This window comes from Lycorma delicatula, chromosome 9, assembly GCF_047948215.1.
Source record: "Lycorma delicatula isolate Av1 chromosome 9, ASM4794821v1, whole genome shotgun sequence".
In the NCBI taxonomy this organism is placed as follows: domain Eukaryota; kingdom Metazoa; phylum Arthropoda; class Insecta; order Hemiptera; family Fulgoridae; genus Lycorma; species Lycorma delicatula.
The window spans coordinates 109,673,589-109,681,677 of NC_134463.1; the positions used below are offsets into that span (position 1 = coordinate 109,673,589).

Consider the following 8,089-nt stretch of genomic DNA (forward strand, 5'->3'; position numbering starts at 1 on the left):
CATATACAAGGAGTAATAAATATTACTCCTTCAAAGAGTATTAAGGAAGTAAATTCTGATCATAAAAATCCTGCCCAATTCCAATCTCATAAGCCCATAAAAAGAGCAGAGAAAAATGAGTGTTAAGTAAAATAATAAAATCAGTACAAAGTACAAATTAAAATAATCTAGAACACCATTAACTGAGGATGTACTGTTCCTATTAAGTGATGATGCAGAAAATTCACATTTACCAACATAGTGTTGATAAAAAACTAATCAAAAAAGTAAAACTGTTTCGTAAAAGAAAGTAAACCAATTCAAATTTTAATAAATTGATAGGAAGATCTTTTAAATGAATTAGTAATTTATTAAAAATTGGTAAAGATGATAACCAGGTATTTTCACATAGGACTGTAAGACGGATGAGACCACACTAATCACTTGAATTTTTTTCACGACAACAGCGTTGTCGTGAAGAAAAATGACCCCATCGCTCAGTCTTCCGGGTCTTCGATGTGTAATGGCTTTAAGCAATTTTTTTAATTGACTGACTGTAAACAACTCCCTCAGAACTGAAAAAGACTGTCAGCACATAACTTGAACATGTGGGGATGTTTTCACTTTTTTTGGCTGCGGCGAATTTTTGTGTCTCCATGCATGTGATGCTCGTTTAGTCGAAGGAGTGTAATGAAGCATCCAGTTTTCATCATCTATGATTATTTGTTTCAAAAACTGTGGACCAGTCTTGAAATAACGTTGAAGAAAAGAAAGAGTAGACGCAAAACGTTGATGTTTGTGGTTGTCAGTCAACAGATGTAACACACATCTTACGGTATCCAAGCTGATCGTGAATAATCATCGCAAACACATTATCGTAACTGATGTTAAGTTCACTTGCAATCCCTCTAACTTTAAAGCGCCGATTACTCAAAATCATTTCTTTCACGCGTTCCGCGTTACCTGTCATGTTTACAATTGAAGGACGCCCTGCTCGTAGTTCGTCACTCACATTTGTTTTTCCGTTTCTGAACATTTGGCATCATTTTGTGGTCATGGAGCGTAAAATTGCATTCTCACCGTATACCTCAACAATTTGGCGATAAATTTCACAACAATTGTAATTTCTTGCCACCAAAAATCGGACTATTGAACTTACTTCTACGTTAGAAGAAGCCTCTAGAGGACACGCATATTAACGACACTAAACACGTTCTGAATATCGTACAGAATTGCTACTTTGGAGCGTGAAGATAACAGCACAACCAGTACTGCCACCACTAGACATTAATATATCCCTTTCAGTTCAAGAACACGGCAAGGTTGTAAATTATTTTTTGATCTACCTCTCGTAAGTGTATCTAAAATCTCCAGAAGTAACCCGAACAAAGTACATCATTTACGTAAGTAAATAATAGTTATTATTAAATAGTTATAACAGAAAATTAATTTTACATCGTTAATTAGTAACGAAGAACAATATATAAATATTTATTTGCGTAAAATTGACAATAATCGAAATACGGAAGAGAAAAAGCCGAACGGTGTAATATATAGCCTAACCAGCAATACCAGGTTAATGAAATTGATAAATAATTATGTAAATTATAACAATGAAAGTGTAACATGATAAGTCGTTTACTTTCATGTTATTTTCACGGATTTCTTTTACCTTTTTTTAATCACGTAAGAACACTTGGAGATAAGATTACTTTTCAACTTCATTTCTGTTGTCCTTTCTGCGTAATTACGTAATTTCACGTAATTTTAACATATATTCTAGCATCAATTGAGTTTAATTTTTTTTTTTTTTTTTTATTAGATAGACTTACACAAATGCAAAATCTATTATCCATGAAAATTGTAGCTATTATTTAATTATTTTTATTTTTTTTTTTTTTTTTTTTGATAATTCAGTGTGTATCCCATGCTGTTGCATAAGTATACACTCATATTTTGGGAAAATGAAAATATTTAAAATGTAAAAAATAAATTATTTCATGTTTATATTTTATACTTTTAAAATTTTATTTAATTATTTACAATTTTGTTGGATTTGTAATTTTTAGTTTTTAATAAAATTATTTGCCAGAAGAATCAGAATAAAAATCTGCTGTGAACACTTTATGGACTTCGTTGTACGCCTAATAAATTACGTATACACATTTATAAAAAATGAAAAGTACATAAAATTTGATTTCATTAATAACTTCTGATATTTTTTTTATTTATTGTTATTATTTATTGTACTTTTTTTTTACAGTCAGAGGTTAATAATCATTAATAAATCAATATATTTAAACTAAAAAAAAGTTAAAAAAAAGAAGATGAAGTCTGATTCGAACTGATGTGCCTTCCCTTTGTAAGATATAAATACTTCATTAATTAAAATTTTATTCGACTATAACTCTGGAACAAGTGAAAATAAGTATCACTTATGATATATCATTGAGAAGTTCACATTGTGGGCAGTTAAGAAAAAGTTCAAAATCCAATTTTTATTTGGATTTTGAGCTTTTTTGGACACGTTTGGTTTAGTTGATTGGAATCAAAAGGGGAGGTGCCCAACTAGATGTTATAGCAGTCCCAAATCCAATATTTTAACATCCTACAGCTAATTGTTTTTGAGTTATGCGAGATACATGTATATGTACATGCATACATACATAAAGATGTCATGCCGAAACTAATCAAAATGGATTCAGGGATAGTATTTCCATTGAAATCTGAAAATTGACATTTTTCGTGATCACAATTCTTCCTTTAATTCATACAAGGAAGTAAAAATTGTAAAAACAGTATATTAAAAAATATTACATTAGTAAAAAGAAAAACATGTCAAATAATGAGAATGACTTCTCTTTTAAATTGCTTTCTTCATCATTCTTAAGATCAGTAAGGTTCAATAAACTATTTCTTTCATGCAATAACATGAAATGGTATTAATGGTGACCGTTACTGTTGTTTTAAATAGGCAAATATGCACTTAGAGTGTACTTGAAAAGTGTGTCAGATTTTGATTGTATCTTTACATTTAGTTTATTTATGTGTGTTTACTTATATCACAACGCTCAAAATTTAAGGTGTAGTTCTTTTTCATGAATGTATAGAATACTAAGATTGTTGTCAGTGCTGGTGAATTTGTGATTTGAATCTATGATATGGTTAGCAATTTATTACATATAATGGTGATGAAATGTTACATAGTGCTGAAAGTATTCATTGTATCTTTGTTTCAAGCTACATCCCATTTAACATACGTAAAAAAAATTGTGCAGTTGGATCTGCCCACTTTAAATTTTATTTCAGGGGCGTTGTGTTAATTTGAGTTTTGTGTTCTACATGTAATAATCTCTTTTGTTGCTGGAAGTATCTTATCAGTTGTTTTACTCATTGAATCACCATCCTGCATGGCTTTTAACTTGCCTCAAAGTCTGTTGGAGAGGTAAACCAGTAGCTCTCTTAACTTGGTTTATCCATCTGCTTTCTATCCTTCTCCCCTTAATGTATGCAACGTTTAATTAATTAAATATGATATTATTAAAAAAATAAATTACTTATTTATTTAATAAAGCACGAAATGCCTGTAATCCAATTATAACCAGCATTAAATTAGAATCCATATACTCCTTTTCCAGTTACGCTATATATACTTAAACCAGCAAACTTACTCTAGGAATTAATGCTCATTTGAAAATAATATATGGAGGTAACTCTTTTTTTCATCTTGCATTAGACATAATACAGTGCAACATAATCTTTCATATCCTGCTATTTGTTCCAGTACATTTTTTAACCTCTTTTTTATTTTTTATTGTTGTCAGGAGTTTCAAAATATACTGCTTGATCAGCATTATCAGTTTGAAAAATATGTTTATTACTTTTTTCATGTTAGTAACATGTTTTAAAAATATAACATAACAGTCTTTTCTTAATATTCTTTAAGCACCAACGAGTAGTATACCTTTTTAAACTTAAATCATTGGTTGAAAATAGCCTAATTAGTCAACACTTGCTACTGCTGGTCATAAAATTATGCATATTTTTTTTTTATTTCAGCTATTTTGATAATTTTATTATGACTCACTTAAAGAGAAATGATATATCAGAATTCCTTTGAACTCTCTCCTCTTAGTATTTGTGTTCTTTAAAAGATTTTCAATGTACACTCTTACACAAGCCTCAATAATATCATTCTTTCTTAATTTAGCTTGACTAAAAATTTCTTTAACGAATCACATTAAATTTAGATTTCCAGTGAAAATGCAGTAAATGTAAACCTTTAGTTCTATTTGTAATGACTAGATGACTAACATATAAGCCACTATAAAATGATTTAATTGTAAGGATGTGTTTGGTAGAAAGGGTGACTGACCTTGGTCAGTTATAGATATTTAAATTCACATTTGGCAGAAAAGTATGAGTATTAAGTTGGCAGAGTTGCATTTGTGATGGAGGGAAAGGGGTGTTGAGGTACAGAACTATACTGGCATTAGCTACACAGTTTGGGATTTCAAAGTGATATTTTAAATAAATGCTTGTAATTCTTGAGTGAATGCGATTGTAATATATTAATGTATATATTTACTTTCCCATCTAGATAGCAATACAGCAGAAAGTAGCTCTAGAAGGGAAAATATTATTATCAGCCCAATTTGGACATATGCATTTTTCACAGGATCTTGACGTTTTGTCACTTGAGGAACCTAAAAACTCAGAGAACTGAATGGAAAATTTCTGGATGTTCATACGTATGGGAGTGTGTTTGGTCTTGGCCTCTAAATCACCTTATATCTCTGGAACTACTGGACCAATTTTGACCAAACTTTGTCAGATTACTTCTATATGTGGGGCATTGATACCATTAAATTTTCAACTTAAAAGGTCACAGGGATGAGGCTGTAGAGCAATTTCACCCTCAGTATCTCAAGATTTCTTCTAATTAAGGTCATATTTTTATTAGGCACGTTTGTTAATTAAAAAATAATATTTGCAAGAAAAGATGTTTTGCAAAATCACATCCCCACTCCAAAATATGCTGTTGTAGTCATCTCCTATGTTCTTACATCACAGGAGGGCAGTAGAATTAAATAAATGAATAATATTTAAGAGTAAAAAGGTAATTCGGTCTGATTGCATCGCAAACTCGATCGTCCGGTCGACTCGGTACCTGGTCCGTTAAGCTTCACGGCTTCACCACTCTGCCAGCCTTATAAGTGAAATTAGTTGTATTTGAGTTGTGAAATTACATTAGTTTAGTTAGTGTCAACCATCGCCACTAGTACCGCTACTCTCGAATAAAATACGATATGCGCGTGTGCTTTAGCTAGAATCATTGAATAGAATCAATGAGAAAATATTATATTTAAATAAAATGATAAATATTTTTAATTAAGTTGTGTGTGTGTGTAAGCCGTGCATCAGAAACGACACACAGTTGTAGGGCTTTCCCGGAACGCGAGAACAACCGGGTTATAAGCCTTTTTTAATATGTTGTTAGCTTATGCTAGCAGTATTAACAAAATAATGAAATATTTATAATTTCTATTTATTTCTTAAAAATGCTAAATTTCAAACTGAACATCTCAAAAAGATCCATGTGATTTTAAGAAAATTTTTATGTTTGTACTGAAATATGGAATTATTTTTTATATATTTGTTTATTTGCAGGATATTTTTTTTCAAAATTATAGAATAAAAAGATTAAATTATTCATTTAAAGCACTTTCAATTATCTTTACAAGTATTGGTTGATATAAATTTTTGTATTAGCATAATATCAAGTTTTCATTACAATAAACCATTCAAAAGAAAAATTACAAAAATTGGTTTTCAAGAATTACTACACATAAAGGCTCAAATGCAACAACATACAAACCTTAATAACACTATACAGAATAACAAGGAGGTCTCGATCACATGAATTTTTTTTGTCTGCAGTCATTTGACTGGTTTGATGCAGCTTTCCAAGATTCCTTATTCTAGCGCCAGTCATTTCATTTTGGTAATCCATCTACATTATTTCTACTACATTTCATTACATTCATTTTGTTCTTGTTTATTTTCAAACAGTAGTTCTTGCGTAGGACTTCATCCATGCCGTATATTGTTTCTTCTAAATCTTTTTTACTCTCAACTAGAATTACTATATCATCAGCAAATTGTAGCATCTTATCTTTTCACCTTGCACTGCTACTCTGAATTTAAATTGTCCTTTAATATCATTAACTGCTAGTTCTATATAAAGATTAAAAAGTAACGGGGATAGAGAACATCCTTGTCAGACTCCCCTTTATATTACGGCTTCTTTCTTATATTCTTCAATTATTAATCGAAGAACTGTTATTAATCATAAACTGTTGCAGATTGGTTCCTGTAAATGTTAGCAATTGGTCTTCTATCTTTATACTTGAACACTAAATTTTTAAAAATGCTGAACATTTTATTCCAGTCTATGTTATCAAATACCTTCTAAGTCTATAAATTCCAAATATGTTGGTTTATTTTTCTTTAATCTTCCGTTTACTATTAATTTGAGCTTGCTTCACTGCCCTATACTTTTCCTGAAACCAAATTGGTCTTCTCCTAACACTTCTTCCACTCTCCTCTCAATTCTCCTGTATAGAATTCTAGTTAAGATTTTTGATGCATGAGTAGTTAAGCTAATTGTTCTGTATTCTTCACATTTAAATGCTCCTGCTTTTTTTAGTATCATGACAATAACACACTTGAAGTCTTGACGGAACTTCCCCTTTTTGTAAATATTACATACCAGTTTGTATAATCTATCTATTGCTTCCTACCTACACTGCACAGTAATTCTGCAGGTATCCCATCTATCCCAGGAGCCTTTCTGCCATTCAAATCTTTTAATGCTCTCTTAATTTCAGATCTCTATATTGTATCTCCTTTTTCATCCTCTTCTTCTTCTATAACACCAGTTTCTAATTCATTTCCTCCATATAACTCTTCAATACATTACACCCACCTTTCAACATTTTCTTTAGTATTATATCGATGTACCATCTTTGTTTACCATATTATTAAATTTTAATTTATGTACCACAAAATTCTCCTTAACTTTCTTATATGCTCCACCTTTTTTACCATCATTTCTCTTTCTACTTCTAAACACTTTTCTTTAACCTACTCTATTTTTGCTAATTTGCACTTCCTGTTTATAGTATTTCTTGATTGTTGATAGTTCCTTTTACCTTCTTCATCACTAGCATTCTTATACTTTCCACATTCAACCATCAGCAGTAATATATCCTTTTCCTCAAGCTTCTCTAAATTCCAACAATTTATCTGACACCTTTCTTTAGGTTTTTAAACCCCAATCTACATTTCATTATCACTAAATTATGGTCTCTGTCAATGTTTGCTCCACAACTAGCTTTGGATTTGACAAGTTGATTTCTAAATCTTTATTTAGCCATGATATAATCTATCCAATCACTTGGTTTTTTCCATGAGTATATTCTTCCATTATGATTTTAAACTGGGTGTAGCTAATTACTAAATTATACTTCATGCAAAACTCAATAAGTTGGTCCCCTTCTCTCATTCCTTTTGCCCAGCTTGTAATCACCCAAAATATTTCCTTCCTTGCCTTTTGCAATGCTTGCATTCCAATCTCCAACTATTATTAAATTTTCATCCCCTTTTATGTGTTTTATTGCTTCATCAATTTTTTCATATACATACTCTACCTCAGCATCATCATGGGCACTTGTAGGCATATAGACAACATTAACAATCATTGTTGGCTTATAGGTTTTAATTTTATCCTTCTTATAGTGATTCTATCGTATGCATTTTGAAATACGCTATTCTCTTTCCTATCTTCTTGTTCATTATGAAACCTAGTCCTGTCTGCCCTTTAGAGTTAATTATTCTAAAATCACCTGACTAAAAGTCGTTTTCCTCTTCTCATCGAACCTCACTAATTCCTACTACATCTACATTTAATCTCTCCATTTCCCTCTTTATATATTGTTTTTTTTTAATATTATTTTGAGGAAATTGTTTTTTTTTACTGAATTGTTTTTGTATATTGTTTTTAATTTTTGAGAAAATTTCAAGGCGGTAAAAGTTTTTAAATATTTCA

The 8,089-nt window shown here is 30.5% G+C and overlaps 1 protein-coding gene across 1 annotated transcript in view; it reads left to right on the top strand.

Annotated features, from left to right (window-relative positions):
• LOC142330729 (uncharacterized) overlaps window positions 1-8,089 on the top strand; it is a 315,974-nt gene that overhangs the window by 262,608 nt on the left and 45,277 nt on the right. The window lies entirely within an intron of this gene.